This window comes from Thermobia domestica, chromosome 18, assembly GCF_964235325.1.
Source record: "Thermobia domestica chromosome 18, izTheDome1.hap1.1, whole genome shotgun sequence".
Lineage (NCBI taxonomy): Eukaryota > Metazoa > Arthropoda > Insecta > Zygentoma > Lepismatidae > Thermobia > Thermobia domestica.
The window spans coordinates 142,982,821-143,007,809 of NC_137471.1; the positions used below are offsets into that span (position 1 = coordinate 142,982,821).

General features: G+C 37.1%; 1 protein-coding gene across 5 annotated transcripts in view; it reads right to left on the minus strand.

Annotated features, from left to right (window-relative positions):
• Positions 1 to 22,988, minus strand: part of LOC145674891 (uncharacterized) — a 120,461-nt gene extending 97,473 nt beyond the window's left edge. For all 5 annotated transcript variants that reach the window (XM_081745146.1, XM_081745144.1, XM_081745143.1 and 2 more), the window contains exon 1: positions 22,881 to 22,988. The gene's annotated coding sequence lies outside the window, so the exon portion shown is untranslated. The remainder of the gene's footprint in view (positions 1 to 22,880) is intronic.
• Between the last annotated feature and the right edge of the window lie 2,001 nt (positions 22,989 to 24,989).

Here is a 24,989-nt window from a genome sequence, read left to right on the forward strand (position 1 = left end):
CTCGAAATGTAAGCGAACCTACTACTCTTGATTCTACTCTCTTCTGCGTAAAAGAATTCCATCCACACACACACACCGGAAAATGAACCACATGGATTTGTACACGAGGAACAAACAGCGCAGTTTGAGCTCGTGGGTGTGAGGGGTGGGGGGTTAGAGGGCAAATTGTGTATATAGCCCACTTGTTAAAACGAATTGGAGATAACATAGCTTCCTGCTCGTGGCTCATAAATTATTTCCGTCGAGATATGTTTAGTCTACACAGGGAGGAAAACACGATTTCTCAATTTCACTCTTCCCCCCCGCACTCCTAGCTGTGGTAAAAAAAAAAAAGAAGAGTTTTCTTCGCCTTCTTCCAATGCGGACTGTACTATACGTTGAATCACCATGACATTCCCTGCGAAACATTTATAAAATCCTGTGAAACGTAGAGTTTTTAAAATTTAAAAGCCATTCTTTTTAAAAATCACAAACCTAAATTTTTATTGCTGTTAAAAGCTAGAAAAAAGTAGGAACAGCATACTTATTTTTTAAAATGATGTGCCTTATTGTATGAAGAGATAGTCCATACTGAAAGAAACCAAAAAGGTTGGTTCTCAACCGGTGTGTCGCTGGTAAAAGTAGACCTTTCGCCTCTGTCAGTACAGTGGCAGCGGGACGAACGGATGTACACTTTTGACATTGTACTGTCAATGGTAAACTAAAGGTTAATGTTACTTTTATTAAAATGCATATTCTAAGGGCGAGAGTGGGTTAAAAGTACGTCAAACACAGTATCTCAAGAAACTTTCAAATTCCGGACATAGAACTTGGTATAGGAACCGTGGTAATTCAGTGTAGAATGTTCACCTCTGGTGCGAGGGAATCCTGGTTCGATCTCAGTTCTCGGCAAGTGAACTGTTTGATGGATAATATTTTGTTCTTGACCATTATTATCTAATATCTATCTAGAAGAGAGAGCGAAAAAGAGCCTACATGATGAAGACGGAATTTCAGTAGGAGATAGAAAATGAATAAGTTTTACGTCCCAAGGTTATGCCGGTTAGGCTAAAGGAGACGGTGATGATGAGAGACAAGCGAAATGGTGGAATGAAGAAAGTGGGAGGAAACGGGAAAACCCCGAGGAAACCCACTAGCACGGTGTTTGTAGACCACAAAGTCCACACGGCGCGAGGTGGGATCAAACCACGGACCCCAAGCACCGGAGGTGAACGCTCTACCACTGAGCCACCGCGCCCCCGAGTAGGAGGTAGAATGATTAGATGTATAAGATTTGCAGATGATATGGCGCTTGTTGTAGAATCTGAAGAGAAAATGAATAAGATGTTAGAAAACTTGAGGAAGGGCTTTGAAGAATATGGAATGAAAATAAATGTAAGAAAGACAAAAGCCATGACGATTGGAACGAAGCAGTCCGTGTCTAATATAAAAATGGGAGGGGAGAAAATAGAACAAGTGAATACCGTATACGCTCACGTAATGTCCGCACCCTAAAAATCACAGCTTGAAAATCTACGTTACGTCTTGTGGTATTTCTAATACGGTACCAATTTTCGTATTTCTGGCACCAGACACACTATTTAAAAATTTAGAATAAATTGTACAAAATAATTTGTTTCAACTAGTGGTCCTCATTTGCTTTTCATTTAATTATTTACCGATATTATATAGGAAGTTCAAAATGAAATTTACTTCGAAAAAAATGTGACGGAAAATTGCGCGTTTTTTTGAACGACCCGCGTAATGTCCGCACCTGCATTTTAACACCGCGATTTTAGTTTTGAAAAACAAGTACGGACATTACGTGAGCGTATACGATAGTTTTCGATACCTGAAGTATTCTTAGTAATGACATGAAGTGCGATCGTGAAATAAAAGCAAGGATACGAATGGCAAAAGAAGCCTTTAGAAAAAAGGAAAGTCTGTTTTGTGGGACCTTGAATAAAGAGAAAAAGACTCATAAAATGCTTCGTGTAGTGTGTTGTGTAGTATTGTATGGGACGGAAACATGGACATTATGCAAAAGTGATGAAAAACAACCGTAAGCTTTCGAAATGTGGAAGTGGAGAAGAATGGAAAGAATTAGCTGACTCGAGCGGAAAACAAGTAAGATGGTGTTAGAAATGGTGGGGGAGAAAAGAACACTTTTAGATACCGTACTATTGAGAAGAGGAAGAGAAACTGGTTGGGACATTGGCTAAGAAGAAATTGTATCATAGGGGACATGCTAGAGGGTGTGGTGGCAGGAAAGAGAGGGAGGGTCAAAGGAGACTACAATTAATGGATGATATAAAAACAGAAACATCATACGTGAAGACGAAGAGGTTAGCGGAGGACCGTAGTGCATGGACGCTTCTCAGCTATGGCAAGTGCCCTGCCAATAAGGACAAAATACCTATGATGATAATGATGATGACAAGTGAATCAGTGTTTGGTAGTGTCATACTGAAGAATGACTGCTATACGTTTCGTTTTCATTCTTTATTTCTTTTCTTTTCTTTTTTTTTTATTTTTTTTTTATACTAATACACGAGAGGGTGAATTTTAGGTTTAATTGAGCCTCCATCTATTGTCACCGAAACCACGTTTATCTTGTTTTAGCATGAGCTTATCACCAAGCGCATACGACCATACGAATAGAAACAAAACGAAACGAACTGAACACTTTTTTTCTACTTAAGTCATTTACCATTCTTGAATCATCTCTTTCGGAAATAGTTGTGTGAAAAAGAGGAAACAATAGCGATAGGACTGGAGCTCTCAGTTCTTGAAGCGTCTTCTTTTATTCGCAACGGACTAATTAGGTGGTGACCTCTATGAAAAATAAAAATCTCAAAATGTTCGTGTATAATTTTCCTCTTGTAGAAAAAAAAATCAAAGATCTACAGATAATTAGATTGATTTGATTTGATTTTGTTTAATGTGTCTTCCAGCAGCGAGGCTATATAAGACCTGGACAAACAGCTGAATGTAGAATCCGTAGCACATGAACTCTCGCCGGGAATCGAACGCGGGTCTCCGTCGCAATTTAGGAAAGAAATCCTATCTGAATTCTATCCTGTATCTATTTTTTAAAAAAAATCCTACTGAATGACGTATGAAACGTTGTTTAATTGCGGAGCAGAATTTCCATGGTTCATATAAACGTTTTAAAAATGAAGAGTTTTCATGCATTGTTATATTTCCCATAATAAAATAAACAGGTCAACTTCACTTTATACTATGAAACTTTATTAGATTTTCAAACAGTAAGGGTCGAATATTCTAAACAGAAATCATATTTTATCAGTTCTACTTTCTGATAATGGGGCGATAGAACTACTCTTATAACACTGATCTACCTAGATATTGAAAAATTGATTTTTCGCTATTTCGTGCCATTTTGCTGCATAAAAATACAATATTAGAACAGGCAGCGATATATTTCTACAACTTAAGCTAAAAGGGAGATTAAGATACAGATCGGCATATTTGTAGGGCACTATGTCAATCTCAGAAACCCCTTTTCACTCTCTATGATTATTTTCGCTCTACGGCGAACAAATCCAAACGAAAAGCTGAAGATGAGTTTCACTGCTTCCGGTATCAACAGAAGGATTAAAGCTGAAATGAAACCAATTCTTAGATCACAATATTAAAAAAAAAAAAAAAAAAAAAAAAAAAGGCTTTCAATTACAAACTTTTCTCTTTTGTGGATAAATGTTGGAATCGGACGCTATAGTAAATTTCTATCATTCAAGCAGCGAAATATGGGCGGAGACAGTAACTGTTCTTGGAATACTTGGTTCATATACTAAAAAAAGAAAAGTTATATCTAGTTGCTATTTCTTATCAATCTTCACCTGTGTTCCTCAATACTGAGACGAAAATGATGGAAGAATTCTTCCACTTCAGTTACAAAAGGGGGAGCAGAGCCGAGCCTGAAACTATTCTTCGAACAAGAAACTCATTATACATATTATATATATCTATATACAGGGTGGGAAAAAATCATGATTTGTTTTAAAAAAATCATTTTTGATGAATTTTTTGATTTAAATCGATTTTTTTGATTTAAATCAAATCTTTCCCTCGCATAATACAAGTCGCGAATTGAAGAAAAAGCATTACGAATTAGTATTAAATGCCAATTATGTCATTTAAGTGCAAGTATTGGGGTTGAATTTTGAATTAATCCCCAATCGTTAACCTATAGCAATCCCAAACAATGTTTCTGAACAATTTTAAATTATGGCTTTTTTTTTTAATTTTCAGTCAAGCATCACACCTATTTATCCTAGGATCATGATTCATACCTCATTCTCTTCAGAATAGAACAGCTTTTAAAACGGTAACATTCACATTTTCCCTATCATGTCCCTGAAGTGGAAAATTTTGAGAGAAGTCGGGATTTTTTTCTGATATTTTTTTCAAATTTTGAGCTCCTCTGGACTCCCCTGTGTTAACGCACAGATCTGAAAATCAAGTGGGAAACACTAAGGGTGTACTAAATGTGTGTACAAAATTTCAATCTTCTATCTTGAATAGTAAGGGCGGGAAAAATATTTAACAATGAGCTAAGAACATCCCCAGAATACCCCAGATGACCCGGATGTAATATAAAAATTTCCTCAGACATCCCTATTAATCCTAGAATCATGATCTGTACATTATTCTCTTCAGAATAAAACAGTTTCAAACGGTACCATTCAAATGTCTCCATCGTGTAGGTTATATGGGGCTGGAAAATCACGAAAAAAGGGATTTTCTGTTAAGAAATATCCCCTTTTTTACTTTTTACCCCTCTGTATCGCCTCTGTTTAAAGGCAAAGATCTGAAACAAATCTGAAAAATACTACGGGGTGCAGTGAATGAGTGTCCAAAATTTCACACTTCTTGATGCAAAAGTAAGCCCGCGAAAAATAATATCCCCAAATATCCCAGATTCCCGTATACAACAGGAGGTAACAGTTTCCTGAGGCATCCCTATTTATCCTAAGATCATGGTTCGTACATCATTCTCTTCAGAATAGAACAGTCTTTCAGGTTGTACCATTCATACGTCTCCATCGTAGGCGGAAAAGTCGCGAAGAAAGCTATTTTTTGTTAAAGAATATCCATTTTTTTTTTTTTTTTTTTTTACATTTTTGCCCCTCTGGACCCCCCTGTTTTCACGCAGAGATCTGAAATCATTTGAAAAATATTAAAGGTGCACTGAACGAGTGTGCAGAATTTCATTCTTCTGAACGCAAAATGTAGGCCCGCCAAAAAATAAAAATAGGCACAACAAAAAAAAAATATTTTTTAAATTTATGACATCATCACATCCTGTCTCGACGCAGAGAGGCGTGAAAGCATATGTAACGTGTTCTACAATGCCTTCAGTCCTGAAAAAACGAAGTAAAAAAGCTTTATAAGATTTTATCCTATCACCTGAAAATATATATATATATATATATATATATTTTTTAATTAAAAGGTTAAGCGGTAAGGAAAAAGTACAGCAACGCTTATCAAAGTGACACTTTTTTTTCCACAAAAGTTACTGATATTTGGCAGAGGCATATTTTTAAGGAAATTGTAACTAGCTTGAGGCACGAAATACATAAATTTTGCCTAAAGTTATAAAATCTAAAAAAAATTCGGAGAGGGGATAGGACATTTCTAAATACGCCCTATTATCAGGGAACAAATATATAGACGCGCACACAAAAGAATCTTAGTCTTAAATGTCGATGATGATTTCCCCGTTGGAATAGTTAACGATTTACAATATAAGCCCTGTGTTACGAACAGAAGAAAATAGGATTGCCCTGTTACCCGTTCAAAGCGGAATTTTCCCTAACCATCCTCTGCATGACACTTGTTTTCATACTATGCTGTACATACTGTACATTTGAATCTCATTGTACAGTATTATGATTATCATCTTCCATAATCGAAATAACAAGACAGAAACGGGACTTATTTTCACTTTAAATTATTTCGGAATTTGATTTAAACAACGATTTTTATTAAAAAAAATCAAGTGATTTAAATCTTGATTTAAATCGTGATTTAAATCAGACTGATCTAAATCAATCCACCCTGTCTATATATAACATTTCTCTCTTAATATTCCAACTTGGGTTATTGAAACAAACTACTTCGGATTTCAGTGATATATATATATATATATATATATATATATATATATATATATATATATATAACTGAAATTCTGAATGAATGCTATCTTTTATTTTTTAACTTTCTTTAATATCCCACGTTCCGCCCTTTAGGCTAACGAAGACTAACGACTCATGGAAGTAAATGATTGTGAAAGTCATTTTCGAATACTTTTTCACCGGGAATCGAACCAAGGACCTACTGCACCAAAGGCGCAAGCGCTAGCCATTAGACTAGAGGAGAGAGTGAATTCTGGCTTATCTACCTTAGCTCAACATCATTAAAGAACAAGTGCGTTTCAAATTTTACATTGAAAATAATAATAATAAATAAAGCAAAAGGTAATAATAAGATTCTGGAAACATGTCTTGCAATGTAGGAATTATGGGTTTGAACATTCTTGGTACAAGGCTAGATCTGGAAATATTCCTTTATATGTACTTATTTTGGCGCGATGAAAAAGGCGGATGGCGAAATTCGAACTTAGCACCGAGGAATAACAGTCTAACACGGTTCCCACCGACCTGAAAACGTCACGGAATTTTAAATTCGACTTTTTACTTCTCAGAACCCACTTCTCTTTTTGCCTTACCCATATACTTGGTAGGGGATATTTTATAAAATAAATCTGTTTGTTTTGTAAAACTTCTTTACTTACACATACACTATATATATGTCCATGCATAGAAGATCAGGATCATCCTGGTGACGGAAAATATGTTGCTTTCTTACATTTCTTACATTCTAGATCTGGAAATTTGTAAATCGTGAATTGCAACAATTGGAAAAGTCAGGTAATTCGTTCTCGCCAAATAAGTGGGAACTGTGGTATTTGGCACTTTCTTGTCTCAAAAGGGTAAGGAATGACTAAGAACTTGTTCCCATTTCTTGATGATCAAAGCCCAGGATGAATCTGGGAATCTAGAACTGCGTGCCAATATGGATGAGACAGCAAGGATCCTTGATTTTCATCTGGAACCGAGAAGCTTACCTGCATCTATTGTCATACGTGGAAAGAATAAAGAATGTGCCGCAGCATTCTGTACGTACACTTCTCTCTTGTATTACGCGATTAACTCATTCCCAGATTTTATTGCACGAAACGAAAACGTTTAAAGTGAATCGTACAAGTAGCTGCAAAATTACTGTTTAATTTTCTCACTCTCTTCTTGCGTTCTAATGAAAATCCGTAAAGTGATCGCGTATAACTGGGGATACTTGCAATTAGCATGTTGAAATTACAATACTTAAATCATCAAGTGTGAATGGCAAACTTAGATATTTAATAAATGTAACGTTTTTGTATAGCAGAAATAATTTTTACTACATATTAATTGATAAGCTGATTCGGTGCACCTCTTACAGAACCTAGGCTATAGTATGAGACACGTACCTATAGCTTAATATGGAATCAGAACCATATGAGGTGTCACCAGCGATCGAACTCAGATCTCCCGCGCCGAGATTGCGTACGTTAATCATATAGCTCGAAGGAAGCTCTGACATAATGTTTATAAACTGATACCTAGGTAATAAATACATATTGCATAATAAATGTGTATATTATGATGTACAATACATAGTTATTGCTTCGTAGTACCCAGATACATCTATTTTCTGTAAGTTAGTTACTTTTCAATGGAATCGATTATGACCAATATCGACAGTTTAGTACATTATCAAATGAAAACAGCTCATTTTATCGTTTCAGAACGCAGTCTGGTCTTTACCTATGGAAGTTTTAAGTTTATTGGTATATAGAGTTTGGCTCAGGGTAAGAACGTACAAAATATACATATAAGGCTACTAGCTGAAATGCCCGTTTTTCGAACAAGAACAGGCGTATGGAAAGTATATGAATCCGTTCCCCCTTAGGATATGTATGGGGAATGAATTTGGATATAAACAGCACTGGGAATGCCACTATTCATCTTAGCGATCCCGAAAACCATGAATAATAATAATGGATAATAATATCGGTCATTTTTTAAAATAATTTTAACAGGTCACCCCTCTCCACTGATCCCCCCCCCCCAACTTTTCACTGCACTTTTATGACCCTCCAGCCTCTCAACCATCCCTAAACTTGCACTTCAACGCATCGTAAACGTCACTATTTATCTCAGCGAGCCAGAAAACTATGGACTGGACACAAGTATCGACCGCTTTCCATCATTTTTACACATGATGCCTTTCCATGCCGATGAAGTATAAATTTGGATTTAAACGGCATTACGAGTATCACAATTCATCTCAGCGACACCAAAAAGTACGGACTGGACAATAATATAACTAGTTTTTCTTTTATTTTTACATGAAAACCCCTTCCCACCGCTCACCTCCCATGCTATTGAGAGATGAATTTGGACTTAAACGGCATCTGGAGCATTACGATTTATACCGCCTCCCAATATTATTTATAGGTTACATATTGGCCGAGCACGTAGTCATGGGATCGATTTCCGGTTGAAACGCACTGAAATCTGAACGCATTGCAATGGTTAGGATTCCACCTTAAACTGTAGGTCCGCGTGTCGTATAGCTTGGTGCTGAAAAGGAACACTGAACTTCAATAACCAAGCAAATGCTGCACGCAAGAGAAGCACGAAATTCAACCGGTAGAATAGAGAAATTAAAAAATTCTGAAGGAGTCTTTTATCTATCAATGAACAGAAAATTGTTCTAAATTATGACAATAACGTTATTTTTATATATTATTCACACTGAACAATTCTGCTCCAAAGATACTTACTTAAGATACCCCCCGCCCGGGTGAGTTGTATTTTTCAAACCCTGCTTAAAATTCATGTTAAATCAAAATCAGAAGATAGAAACAATTTTCCTTTATGCCCAAGTGCCAGATATGTTTTAAAAACATCCTTTCAAACGGCGAGACTCTTGCTGTTTACAAAAACCAACGTTCCTTAAAATACGTATTCAAATTAAAAATTCATTTTAAACGTGTTCCCACTTTCACCATTTTATGAACGCAAAATGGGAAATTAAAATATTATAGAAATGCTTCCCCTTTGTGCGAGAAAGTTTAGAAAACCCTGGTACATATCTCAATTACTTTCAATAAGGATTCAAAGTCTCATCTCCTTGAATAGGAGGAGTTGAGATATACCTACTTTTGTCACAGATCTTGAACACACCCCCCACCCCGCCCCCTACACACTCTGTATTTTAGGATATGCCCTTATAATGAGAATATTATATTCTAAGTTTCATCTTCCGAATATGAGCGGCCCTTTAGATACTTGATTTTGAGAATACATTTTAAATCTCTTCTTCCACCTCCTTTAGGATACATATTTTGTTGAAAGTGGACGAAAATTGGATGCATGTAAGTACTAATTATCAGGGTTGGCTGGTTTAAACGAAGGTGGTTTAAACCAAAAAACAAAAAATGTTCCGAAAAGTGTAAGTGTTCGTAAACTTTTGATAAACACACAGTTGTGGGTCATCACGTTTTACTCCCGTATATTATTCGTGTTATATTCAGACCTAAATTCTTCATTCTTTACTCAAAGAGATTATACTACAAAAGCAACTCTTTTTACATATAAGTTTACGAATGTTTCTGCTGTGATTTTTTTTTATAATTTATTATTATTGTTATGTAATTGCAATCAAAGAAAAATTCTAAATATTGTGTCGTTTGAATAATGTTTACTATTGATAAAATACATCGGAATGCCATACTTTTGGAGGGGTCATACAAACCCCACGAGAGGCACTTATTAAAATGAGAAGTATCTTCGTTATCTATTTACGTATAAATGGGTCAGAGCCAAAGTGGACTCAAATAATTCGTATCTTTATTCACTTTATGCAAATTAAGTCGTCGTATTTCTTTAACTTGGACTAATAAAAGTCTTAGTAAGCTAACTTGGACTAAAAGTATAAGTTCTTCTGTACTATGCAGTATTTTGAAATTGTCCATATGTAATTCTGTATAATGGTTTCACTTGTGCAACTGTTTATCTTTTCGTCCTTCTAAAATAACTTGACAATTATATTAACAAGTATGTAAAGATCAGTACAACGTATTTTTATCAGGAGTTCTTGGTGAGTGAATCGGCAGACGTATCGCATTTGTGGCCAATCAGTCCTGGTTTCGAGTTCAAATAGAGGACAATTTCTCTCGAATATAAGCTGAGAAGCGGTTTGGATTCCGCCTTAAGCTTATGTGACCCCTTTCAGCATAACCCGGGTGTTGCATAATAACACCAAGGCGAAACAAACTTATTTCTGTCCATTTGTGATATAAATACAGAGAGCAAATTATTTAGATCAAAAAACATGGTTTAAACCTAAAAGAAGGTTGAAACCAAAAAAAACTTTTTTTTTTAAAAAATAAAAACAATGGTTTTTGCCAATCCTGCTAATTACGTTCAAAAACTCATTTCAAATGGTGATGCCATTTTCTCGTGATGAGACAGACAACGTCGATTTGAACATGGAGGGAAAATGAAATGAAATATTTCAGTTTAACGTCCCACGTTTATGCCCTTTGGGTTAAAAGGAGACAGATGATCAAGACAAGTAAATGTTGATGAAAGAATTGTTGGAATGAGTTAAGTAGGAGGAAACGGGAGTACTTTGAGAAAACCCATGGAGACGATGTTGTCCAACACAAACTTACTTGGTCGAGGATCGAATCAGGAACCCCATGCACTAGAGGCAGGCGCTCTACCACTGAGCTACTGTAGACCCTCTGAATAAGAAACGAAAAATTATAATAATCTGTCTATTTCCCTTAGAAGTGGAATTTTTGGAATACTGGGACATATGCTCAATTTCTTTTAATGAGAAATTAATGTCCCAAATTTCATATTCCTAACTTGAGTTGCTCCACACACAGAGACGATTTTTGGCTCTGATAAATTTTGACTTCTCTTCTATTTTTTAGGATACGCGTTTCAATCAAAATGACATGATAAAAATCAGATTGAGGTAGGTACTTACTATGTTCAAAAATTCATTTCAAACAGTTCAGCCTATTTTAGGTATATAAACGAAATGATAAAAAGAAAAAAAAAAAAAGTTATATGTATTATCAAGATACGTACAATTTTGAACTAAAATTACCATTGACTGTCAAATGCACCCAAGCTTTCTTCCTCAAGTCTCCTTTGCAATCTGAAATGACTGAATCTCTAGTCTAAAATCGATATACTTTGTTTAACCTTGCATTGTTAAGATCCTATCATCATGCGGATTAAGATACGAGTTTTAGATTTACATTCGATTACTGTGCCAGAATAGTCAGAAATTTGCATTTTATTTGTTTTAAGCAAAATAAATTTGCAAATAACTCACCTAAATCATGTTCCTACTTTGTGCTTTATAGCCGATACTTTAAGTGATTTCCGCCGATTCTTATCTTCAGGTGTTAGAATTTCTTATATGCTGGTTTACATATAGTCTCCGTAACAACAGTGCTATACGTATAATGTTTACAATATAGAATACTATAATTTTGTTTAGTGCACTAATTAAATTACGGCATAATATTTTACAAAAATACTGGACATTATTTAGTATCTCCACCAGATTACTTGGTAGTGATTATGGTTCGTGGTAACTGTGAAATGAAATGACATCTCTAAGTTTTACGTTCCACGAATATGCTGGCTAAGCTAAAGGAGACGGCGATGATGAGGAATGAATGAAATGGAGGAATGAAAAAAGTGGGAGGAAACGGGAGAACCCCAAGAAAACCAACGAACACGCTGATTTCCCAGCACAAAGCTCACTCGGCGTGATCTGAGATCGAACCAAGGACTCCATGCAGAAGTGGTGCACGCTCTACCACTGAGCCCTTCGTAGTAACTGTGATGTGGTCATCACTTTAAGTACAATGTGGACATACGTAATAATTACAGTGCATAAAACACGAATCAAGTTGTGCTAGATAGCCACTAAAAAGCACTAACACTATCTAACTGATTCAGAACAGAAGCGCAGAAGGGAGGTCTGAGGAGTAGCGAGGGTGCGTCCGTAGGGAGCAGGCGCGTCAGCGATGGTGAGCATACACATGAATGAGGTCGTTTACAGCAGCTCACTCTAAGTCGCAAAACCGGCTCCGGAGCCGTCGATGGACTTGTGAAAGATGTTAAATGCCATCTAAAATACATTTTATATACACACACTGCTGTCGTTACAGACACTACATAAAGATACGCATATACGAAATTCTACACGTAAGCCCTGAAGATAATTGTCCATAGGAAGCACCTGAAATATCGGCCATAAAACACATAAAAGGCACATTATTACGGTGAATTAATAACTAATATCATAATGTATTGCATACGCTCAACAACCAAAAATAAATCTGATTTTAAAAAATGGATTTGACTCATAGATTTATAAATCGATTTACATCACTTTAATTTAAATCTATCAACTCTGGCACGGCTGGTCCATTCAATTCTCCCACTTTTTTCTTCTCAAAAAGTATATTACTTATAGCTCAGAAACCTCATCGCACGTACGTGTGGCAACGTCTCATTATGACGTCACAGCGTTATCCCTCACCTGAGCCCAAACAATGCTTAGTAAAACGTAATTCCGTGCGCTGTGTTGTCTCATCAGAGTTCAGTTGGGAAGTCGGTGATCGAAGGGAACAGGCAATCTGTATTACATTTTGTTTCACACTTGCAAAATTAGCTACAGAGTTCTATGAATGTTGCAAGTAACATTCGATAATACACCAACGAGTTCTACAATGACCTTTCAGTGGTTTCCAAGCTGGTAGACTGTTCGTGAGGGATGAACTCCATGCTGATCCGACATCTGAGTGGAAATGAGGAAAAAAGCCGCTCAGGTCAGTGTTCTTTTGAGTTTAGATCATCGATTGACTGAGTACAGAAATTCCTTAATAATTCCATCGGCTCATGTCAGCAAATTTTACACGAAGACCAAAAGATACGGTGTTTATTAGCGGAATTCCTGTAGATGATTCTCACCCAGCAATATGGCATTCATGTCAGAACCAACAGGAATACTCTCAAACAATCCGACATTTCCGGACAATCGTCGTCTAGTGGTTAGTGCATAGGACTCACGTCCGTGTGGTCCTGGGTTTGATTCCCGGCTGGTGCTCTAAAATTTCCGGCGTCGTGAGGCAAACTGGAGAGTGATAGGCCTCTAGGTCTAGAAAGTTCCTTATACGCCTGTTAAAGACATTGACCACGTGATCGTGCCTAGGCTGGGCGTAGTTCAGTCGGTTGCTAACAGATGGCGTTGGAGCGGCTCAGGCCCACAAAAGGGCTGTCACGCCAAGTGGCTTGGTTTGAGTTTCAATATGTTCGGAATTTGTTTCACGTGCGCAAACTGCCAATAGAAACGTTCACAACTGTTTCACAACTGCTTATGCCAGGAGTTTTCAAACTTTTTGCAGTTGAGGCTCCCCTCAACCACCGAAGTCTGAACGCGCCTCCCCTCTCAAAAATGACATGTGTCCTTAAAAGAAAGACTACCACTATGATAAACTTTGTTTCACTTATTAATCACTAATGGCAGGTGATCTACATTGTACACACTGACTACACACTTTTTAATGTTATTAGTCGGTGTTATTAATTATAAATTGTGGTAAGTCGGATACTTATGTTAAAATTGGAAAACACGAGCAGATAGGGAATTTACATCATAGAAACCGACACATTTAAATGTTGATCAAAGTCAATGGAATGTATGACCTTGTTTTCAGTCACAATTTATTAAATCTCGGCAGATATTTTCAAATGACAAGACGCATCTCTTTCTGGAGATTTAGTTTTGGATATTTCAATATTTCTGGAGATTTACTTTTGGTTATCTGGAGATATTTGGATTTGATCACCGCCATAACTGAAAATCCGCTTTCGTAGAGATAGGAAGTTACACAAGGAAGGAGCACTCATAAGGCCTTCTTGCAATTCCGGATACTCATTCCTCACTGATCTCCGAAATTCACGCAGCTATGTAGAGAGAAATTTGGTCTTCAATGTGCTCTCTGAAGAGAGATCAATGAGCTGTTCTTTTTCTCTGGTGATGAAATTTCGTGGATTCTCTGCGTTGAGTGGGTTCACGACCCAGTTGTGCTGTGTGTTCTCTGGAAAGTACTTCTCAAATTGGACATAAAGTTGTGTTAAGAAGACATATTATTTCAGACAGATAAATAGTGGCCATCTAACAAGCGTTATATAGGTTTAAGCCAAAGGTGGAAGGGTCATCCCTGATCGTATGTGGAACAGAGGTGATACAAAGGCTTAGTCTACTATGTATTACTAAAGAAGAAGGGTGCAGACTCAAGTATGCGTGAACCATTATAAATATGCTCTTTTTCTAAAACTCCTCGCGCCACCCCTTACATTTGGCGCCTCCCCAGGGTGGCGCGCCGCACAGATTGAAAACCCCTGCTTTATTCAATTTTGATCATAGAAAACGGCTGGACACACGTCAGGTATGGTGTCCGACGATCAAATATTTAAATCGTACATCATGCTCCTTATGCACCAGATCTAACTCCGTGTGACTTTTTCCCGTTTCCTACACTGAAATGCACCTTAGAAGGTAGACCATCTGACACCATCTAGGGCTTCCTCAACTTTATTAACAATGCTGGAATATGTGCTCATTCAACAGAAAAGTACTTGGAAAGGAATAAACATCAATACGTCGTTAAGTCATCCCTACGTTTTTTTTTTACAGCATTAGTACGAGAATTAAACGAGCAGTTCTCGTTTATACACAATTATCTTTCGCAGAAGCAACTGACCGTGATTTTTTTTTTTTTTATTATATCGTAGTTGACCTTTATGAACACCAAAACTATATATACCTTAAACTAATATATACAGTAATGAAATCAATTTGCCCTCTCCAGTTGGTGTTCTTAAACAGACACGGACAATGATACTATTTCGGATGGCATTTAGTATCTCCTCCAAATCCATCGACGACTCCGGAGGCGGTACTTTGACTTATAGTGAGTCGTTGTAAACGACCTCGTTTAAGAGTATACCCACAGTCGTTAATGCGCCTGCTACCTACGGACACCCACCTCGTTACCACTCACGCCCCTCGCTATGCTCCTACTTTGACTCCACCTAGTTCAAGTTAGTTCGTTTTTCATGTACTGCAGTTTTTATGCCGTATGTCCACACTATATTCATACTCATGACAGTTACAAATAACGAACCGTAATCATTAAAGAAATGAGCCACAGTCAATACCAAGTGATTTAGATGAAAAACTAAAAAAATACTCCTACTTTCAACCATGAGAATAGTCATATTGAGAAATGACCCAAGAAACACTTTTCCTTTAGTCCTACACCCAACCTCGGTAACGCGCCTGCTCATTTTGAATGCATCCTTGTACGGGATTCTTGCTCTGCCCTGATCTGGCATAGATATATGCAATACTAGCTTGATTACATTTTTAGTTTAGCGCTTCTTTCAGCAGCAAGGCTATATGAGACGTGGACCTATAGCTTAATGGGGAATCTGAATAATGAGATCCCGCCGGGAATTGAACCCGGGAGACCCACACCAAAGGTGTGTACGGTGTCTTCCATTTCAATTCAGGCAGAGCATATACCATCACCATCTCAAATATTATTGAAACTTTTTTTTTTTTTTTTTATAGCAACTAGACATGTTTTTAAAGGAACCATACTTTATTGTTTCGTCGAAAAAAATTTTTCCGCCAAGTAATGGGTCATCAAAGACGGGGAGTACAATTTATGAATTGTAAAAGACATGGAAAATGGTCAACTTCGCAGCCCCACCATTTAGCTATGGAAACAGAGCTGTAATTCTTGATGTGGTATGTAGGTGAGGATATAAAGGATATGAATAAACTATACCGGTATTTTATTATAGTTTGGTTTGCGCATGCGTATCTTTTTGTACATAAAATACCAAATGAACGCCAATTTATTTAACAATCACCAGATACTGCTCAAAGGCCATTTTATACAGGATATTTAACAATGGAAAAAATTTGGGGAGGTATCGGCCACGGCCTGTTTAGTAGATACCATCCTGACATTTACCTGGTAGGACTGAGGAAAACCCTGGAAAACCTCAGTCAGGATGGTCGGCAGCGGGAATCGAATCCGCGACCTCCCGAATGCGAAGCCAACGCTCTACCACTTGAGCTACTTCGCTCGGTTTATGTGAAAAGTAGAAGTTTGTGAATTTTTTCGAGCACTTCCGGTTCGAATTTCAAAATTCTGTTTTTACGGTTGATAAGACCTAGTTACCCGGTTTCTCAAAAATCTATCGCTTCTGTGTGCAACCGTTTCGCCGCAAAAAATTCGAGAAATTCTCAAATTTTCAAAAATTGCCCTTTTCTCGGAAACACAATTTTTTTTAAATTCTGGAATTTTGTCAGATGGTTCAACTTTACATGAATAATAAACACAACAAATACCATTTTCGACGAATGCTTCATGAATTAACTACAGCCTTTTGAAGTTAGCGAAGTTTCGTTAACTTTGATGTCACAGTTGGCAACACTGGAAACAATGAAAGTGCAACGATTTTATGATGTTTTTGGCTCACATTCATTAAGTGAAGAATAGAAGTTTCTCCTCACTGCTTTTATTATTTTGATTAAAAAGGCTCTCTGAATAGTAAAATGAGCCTCCTCCCTATTCCTCCGTTTTCTTAAACCGAAGTAATCTGAGATGGAAATTACAATTACGAGACACACAAATTTTAAGTTTTCTTGAAACGGGCAACCAGTAAATCCTGATGATCTATAAAAAGCCTGAACTATTACCTCAGTGATGATTTGGAATGCTCCAGACAAAGTCTCAATAAATGCGATGTGATTACATGATCGAAAATGGACAAAAAGTTAAAAAAATCAAAACGTTTTCTTACGCGTTCAATCAAAGAAATTTACTGACTTTTTAGGCAGAACAATTCCAGCATAAGAATGGGTCACTCGAAATTTTATAGTATTCGACCGAAGTGCAACCTGCGAGAGAAGTATGTGTGTGCATCGTGCAAATTTTAAGTTAGCTGCCACTGCGTTGCAACAAATCAAAGATGCAGCCTGTATTGAAGCTGTCATGAGTGACCTATTTTCTTCTGTAATATGATTCGTAGAAAATGACAGCCGTCTTCTTCAAGAATATAGCGAATGTCATGGAGTGGAAGGAGTAAGTGTTGAGTCTTTAATTATTGATCCTGATGAAAATGAAAGTGTTACGTATGCCATATGAGAAAACAATGATCTCGTTAAAAAAAAAAAAAAAAAAACTGTGGCACTTTCTGTTTCCTTATTGTACGTTGCTGGTTTAACTGTAAGAATTGTAATTCATGACCACATCCAGAAAATCCGAAGACAATTAATTGCTACCGAAAAGAATCGTATAAAATTTCAAGATACAAATTCTATTTTACTTCATGTGGACTTCGCTGAACACTGGACTGTTATTCTGCAAAGTGAAATTTAGATTTATCACCGGAAAAACGAGAAAAATTCCATATTTACAGCAGTGGTATATTATTATGAAACAATTGACAGTTTCGTTGTAATAAATGACGACAAACACACGATTCGGCTCATGTACTCATAGCCATAAACATTCTAGAAATTCTCCAAGAAAAGCGAAAATATATTTTATAGAAAAAGGTTCGAATACGTGAAAGTAAGTGTCTACAATGTCCCAAACCGTGTCAGTGATTTCTGATGATACTGCATCCCACTGTAAAAATCGCTTTCAGATGTCCGAGATGTAGACAGGTCCGATAAAGCAGTGGTTTTCAGTGAAACCGGCCTTGCAAAGGTCTCTGCGACGTTATTGAAGGGGGGTTGTAAAGGATGTGACAACGAGGCATAACCTTAGGCAAAAACAGATACACAGTACTAAAACTGTAGAAAAATTCCTGTGTATAGTGTAAGTACAAACTCCGAGTATTACTCGTTTTGTTGCCAGGAACTGAATTCGACAATTTTCGAGGAATATATATATATATATATATATATATGCAAGAATGGGAAAGTATGCGACCGGTAACTGGTATTTAACGAAGTCACCTTTGACTTTCGGAAAATGGTGAAGTTTTTATGGCAGTAACAGGGTTGGCTGGTTTAAACCAAAAAACGGAAAATGTTCGTAAAAGTGTAAGTGTTTGTAAAATATTGATGAACACACATTTGTGGGTTATCACGTTTCACTCCCGTATATTATTCGTATTATATTCAGACCTAAATTCCCCATTCATTACTCAAAAAGATTATACTACAAAGGCAACTTTTGTTTTTTTATAAGTTTATAAATGTTTGTTTTGTGATTTTTTGTAGTTATTATTGTCATGTAATTGCAATCAAAAACATTCTAAATATTATTTCGTTTCAATAATGTTTACTATTGATAAAATACATCGAAACGCCGTACTTTTTGTGTGGGGTAGGGGGTCATACAAACCCCACGAAAAGCATTTAGTAAAATGAGAAGTATCTTTGGTATCTATTTATGTATAAATGAGTCTGAGCCAAAGTGGACTCAAATAATTCGTATCTTTATTCACTTTTCTTACTGATATGCAAATTAAGTCGTTGTATTCCTTTAATTTGGACCAATAAAAGTCGTTGTTAACTAACTTGAACTAAATTAGTTCTCCTGTACTCCGTAGTACTTTGAAAATGTCCATATGTAATTCTGTATAATGGTTTCACTTGTGCAACTGTTTATCTTTTTGTCCTTCTGAAATGACTCTTGACAATTTTATTAACAAGTATGTAAAGATTAGTTCAACGTATTTTTATCAGGAGTTTTTCGTGAGTGAGTCGGCAGACGTATCGCATTTGTTGCCAATTAGTCCTGGTTCAGATTCCAAATGGAGGGCAATTTCTCTCGGATGTAACTCGAGAAGCGGTTTTTAACCCTGGGCAGTAACGTCACCATGAACTAACTTCACGCTTCCCCCAAAATCGAGCTTCTACAATTCAAAGTGAGTTTTAAGGAGTCTGCAAAAAGGAACTTTTGTTACATGCATGATAACCAGTGGTGGGTAGCAGAAACATTATGAATAAATCATGAATTACGTGAAGTTGAAGTGCTGTTTACGCTTCCACATGGACTTTCAGCAGGGTACAGATTTGCAGAAGAGCATAAGAGAAGTGAAGATAAGTGTTTTGTGACTATCGACAACGTGCTACGAGTTGTGAATGCACCAACGCCTATTGGAGCATCTGCACGGTTACATGCTGTTAGCGAAGAAGACAAAGGAAGGAAATGATTGCTTCATGTGAGGAAAAAAAAAAAATGAAATTTTGTTTCCGAAGACCATTTTTAAGTAAGTGAACTTAAAATTTGTGTGATTCGTAATCGTAATTTCCATCTCTGATTACTTCGGTTTAAGAAAACGGAGGATCATTTGACTATTTTAGAGGGGCTTTTTCTTTATCAAAATGATAAAAAAACAGCCAAGAAAAATCTTTTGTTCGATATTTAATGAATGTCAACCACAAACATCATCAAATTGTTACACTTTTATTGTTTCCAATGTTGCCAACTGTGACATGAAAGTTAACGAAACTTCGCTAACTTCATAAGGCTGTAGTTAAATCATGAAGCATTGATCGAGAATGGTATTTGGTGTGTTTATTATTCATGTAAAGTCGAACCATCTGACAAAATCTCAGAATTTCAAAATATGGTGATTTCAAGAAAATGTTGCCCAAAAACGGCAATTTTTGAAAATTTGACAATTTCTCGATTTTTTTTTTTTTTTTGAGAAAGCAGGTAACTAGATCTTTCCGTAAAAACAGAATTTTAAATTCGAACCGGAAGTGCTCGACAAAATCGCAAACTTCGACTTTTCAGATAAACACGTTCATTTGTTAATTTATGTACAAAAAGATACGCATGCACAAACCAAACTATAATAAAATATAGTTTATTTATATCACTATCTAGATACCACAACAAGAATTGTAACTCTACCTGTCTCCATAGCTGAATGGTGGGGCTCCCAAATTGACCATTTTCCAGGTTTTCTACTATTCAGAAATTGTAGTCGGCGTCTTTGATGCCCCATTACTTGGCGGGATTTTTTTCTCGATAAAACAAAAATTAGGGGTCTCTTAAAAACATGTCTAGTTGCTGTAAAAAAAAAGTTTCAACAATACCTGAGATGGTGATGATATAATTTTATTTATTATTATTGCCTGAGTTGAAATGGAAGGCACCGTATGCTAGCTGCTTACTCACGATGGAACTCGATCACTATTAGAAGTTGGTGCTTAGCTTATTTTAATTGTATTTAGACCAAATTGCATCAGCACTTGTCGCAAAATATTTCTACCGCCAATCTGGTTTTCGACGTACACAAAGTCGAACTGAAGCATATAACGTAAACCTGTTAATTTGGATAATTGATGAGTGCACACTTCTTAACCTCACACATAAACTTAAATAATTTCAAATTCAGTAATTTATATAAGTAACTGTGGGCACCGCCTGTTCTTTTTTTTTTTTTTTTCGAAACTTAATCACAATATAAATACATAAAGTGAAGTGAAATTTCTGGCTTTATATCTCACGCTTGGATCTTTTACGAGAAAACGAGTTACTACGAAATAATTGTACAAGGATAATATGGAAGGATCACGGAAAAACCCACGGTCACAATGATGTTCACTACGAACTCGCCAGGCGGAATACCCAACAAGGGTCACTGATGTGGGCGCTCTGCCACTGATCCACCATGCTGCTCTTTAATTTAATAATTTGTTCAGCTGTTTTTGATAGACAACAATAAAAAGAGCAATATTACTCGAGTAGATGATTCTACCATTGACATATTTATTACATTTTCAGGTTAGGTTAGCTTTAAATTTCTTTAAACAGAGGATGCACTAAATGAGGAGCTCCATTACTATTTGCTTCAGGACGACTTAGTATAAAAGTGTGGACGTATGGTATAAAATCTACAGTGCATAAAACGAATCGACTTGTGTTAAGTGGCCACTAAAAAGCACGAATGCTAACTAAGCGAGTCATGGCAGGAACGCAGCACGTGTCAGGCGCGTCAACATCGGGAGGTATAACTAAGTATAAACGAAAAAAATAAATAAAATATTTTAGTTTTACGTCCCACATTTATGCCGGGTAGCTAAAGGAGACGGTGATGATGAGAAATGAATGAAATGATGGAATGAAGAAAGTGGGAAGAAACGGGAGAACCCCGAGGAAACCCACGCACACTAAATATAAACAAGGATAGTCGAAGAACACACCCATACAATACTTTCACTATCACCCAAAATTCATTTCAATATGCTGTGTACTGACAGTAATTACTTATATTCACACTCTCATTTTTTCACAAAAAATGGGACGGCGTTACTCGAGCAGGCACTTCTACCAAATTTTGAAATTTCTTAAATTTTCAGGATACGTTAGATCTTTGTATTTCATTTTTTAGCAGAGCATGGACTAAATGTGGAGCCTAATTACTACTTGCAGATTGACTTCACAAGGGCTCAGTATAAATACAGTGTGAACGTGTAAGCACAATGCATAATATACGAACCAACTTGTGTAGGTGTCCCATAAAAACACGACTGCTATCTAACCGAGTCAGAGCACAAGCGCAGCAGGGAGACCAGGCTGAACCGAGAGGTGCGTCCGTAGGTAACTGGCGAGTCAATCACGGGGGTAGCCCTATATGCATAAATGAGGATAGTGAAAGAGCATACTTACACATACAATATTTTCACTAGCACTCAACATTGATTTTAATATGTTGTGCACTGACAGTATTTATATTCGCACACCCATTTCTTTCCGAAAAATGTTTCACATCGTATACTATCTATAAACTTTCTACTTGGAAAAACTATCTGCTCGAGTGAACGAAAAAAAAAAAACCCTCAAAATCATGAACTTCTCTCAACAAAGGACACTTATTCAGTTAATCCCCACTAGCTTTTAAACATGACAATAATGATTACTGTATGGGTTAGGTTTGGTTCGCTACCTTATATGGTTTGGCACGGTAGAGCTTATCGGAAACTAACGCCAATAAAATGATGACAGTAACTTACAAACATTTAAACCACCTATACCTATTACGGAAGTAGATCCATTCCCTCATCTCCTACACAGTCGTTAGTGTTAATTAATGTAGCAAAAAAGAAAATGTTTTCCGGCACACGGCTTGCGACACAAGCTTGCGTACTTTTCCGGTACCAGCCTATTTGGAATTACTTTAATTTCTATCGTTCTTTATCATTACTTCCCATTCAATACATGTGTTAATATATTATCATCATGAATGAAATTGCGTAAAATTTTTAATTCTCAGAGGGCAAAAATTAAAAAAAAAAAAAAAGTCAAGTTAGTGCAAGGGCGAATTGAATCCTTAGTTACTGAACTTGTCACGCGGTTTCATATGGGATACTTTACTAACAATATTATGTCATATTCGAATTGAGTGTCCTGCGCCGGCGCCAAAATACGAGGGAGCAAAGAATATTTATCTGAATATTTTGTATTTTCATACATCGTTTACATGGTTTAAGTTTAAATATTAGAATACGAAAATTAAAAAAAAAAAAAATCTTTTATCATTAGATATATCGCAAATACGATTCTCTCATCAGTAAAAAGTTTTAACAACTGCTGATGTCATTATCCACTGTTGTGAATTTGACTCGTAACATACATGATACATGGTTATCTAACACTAAAAACTTAAGAAATTAATTACCTTTTATTAAACTACTGATTACCTATCCAGTACCCATCCCGTTTGGAACCTCCGGAATTTCCCGTTTCGAACGTTGTGTCAATGTTGCCAGATCGATCAGTTGGAAAAGCAGTGAACATAAAAAAAAAAAAAAAAAAAAAACAGGAGAAAGCAGTAGACATATAAAGTGGTAGCCAGGGCCGGATCCAGGGTTCTCTGAGGTGTGCACCAATAACTACAAGTACATTTGAATTAAATTTGAGATTTTTAAATGCCTTTAGGCATCTGTGATGTGAATGAGGAATTCCTTTGGAAATGTTGTGTGTCTGCTCTCGATGAATTCTTACCCTTCAACCTTCAGAAAATTGACTTAAACTATACGACTAACAAAGGGCCCTAGCAAGACTTTATAAAAGTTAGTCTCATTTTGGCATTCATGGGACCTCAATACACATTTAGACAATATGATGCTGGGGTCCCATTCTTCACAGTGTTGAAATTTAGGCCGTGTCCAAAAGTGCAGAGTGCACACTTCGAGAATGTACACTCGAAGTCTACAAATGGAGTGCACACTAAATAGCACAGACAAAGGATATATATATATATATATATATATATATATATATATATATATATATATATATATATATATATATATATATATATATCCTTTATATCCTTTATCTGTGCTAAATAGTGTACACTTCGTCAAATTAGCTTTTGATCCACAATTGTTTACAGCACCTCATCTAGGGATGGTACCGAGACCGATACCGAGACGGACTTTTATATACCGAGACGAGACCGAAACCGAGACGGACTTTTACATACCAAGACGAGACTGAGACCGAGACAGACCTCTATAAATCGAGACGAGACCATGGTCAGTCTCCAAAGTCTCGGTCTCGTCTCGAATATTGATAGTAATTTTGTCTTTACTCAAAATTTGTTTCATTGCTGTATGAGATAATATGGGAACGGTTGACTGATGTACCTGCACAGTGGCGTATTTAGGGGGTAGGTATCGGGCTCAAGCCCATCCCGAAATAAATTTGTAATCATTTTTTGCATTGCAAGTACAACACAAATGTTTGTTACCCGTTCCTCAAGTCTCTCCCGAAACAAAATCACTGCTGTTGTATACAATCTTCTCTCTCTCTCTCTCTCTCTCTATCTATCTATCTATCTATCTATCTACCTATATATATATATATATATATATATATATATATATATATATATATATATATATATATATATATATACAGATGGTGATCAGAAAAATGGAAACACCTGTAGTTGGCAACACGTCAGATGTTTGGGTTGGCAGTGGTGTCGTGGCGCCCGCAGCGCTGGACCGCTGGTGGTGGTGTGTTAGGTCGGTCTCCATACTACGTCAGGCGCAGTGGAGCAGCAGTGTCCAGTGGCTGCAGCAGACGAAGGTAGTGCAAAATGGGAGACCTCTCAGATTTTCAAAGAGGGCAAATTGTTGGTGCGCGGTTATGTAGAGTGAGTGTGACGGCATTGGCTACTGTGTTAGGTGTGTCGCGTGGGACAGTGTCGAAGGTAATGACGGCCTACACAACACACGGGAAAACCACATCGGGGAAGCGGAACAGTGGGCGGAAGAAAATCATGAGTGACAGGTCACGCCAGTCGGATGAGTCATCCTTCACCCTATTCCCAACCACGGGCCGTGTTTATGTGTGGAGAACGCCCAAAGAAGCTTATGATCTGCAGTGTCTCCGCCCAACTGTGAAACATGGCGGCGGCTCGGTGATACTGTGGGCCGCCATATCATAGCTTTCATTGGGTCCTGTGGTCACACTTAGCGGACGAATCACTGCCAACGATTAAGTCGCAATTTTAGGAGACCACTTGCATCCTATGGTGCGGATGTTGTTCCCGGACAATGACGCCATCTTCCAGGACAATAATGCACCCATTCACACAGCTGGCGTTTTTGCAGCGTGGTTTGAGGAACATCGGGATGAAGTTCAACACCTCCCCTGGCCTGCCCAATCCCCAGATCTCAACGTAATTGAACATCTGTGGTCCGTCTTGGAAACACGACTCCGGCGACGATTTCCACCTCCATCCTCTCTCACAGAACTGGCCGATGCCCTGCAC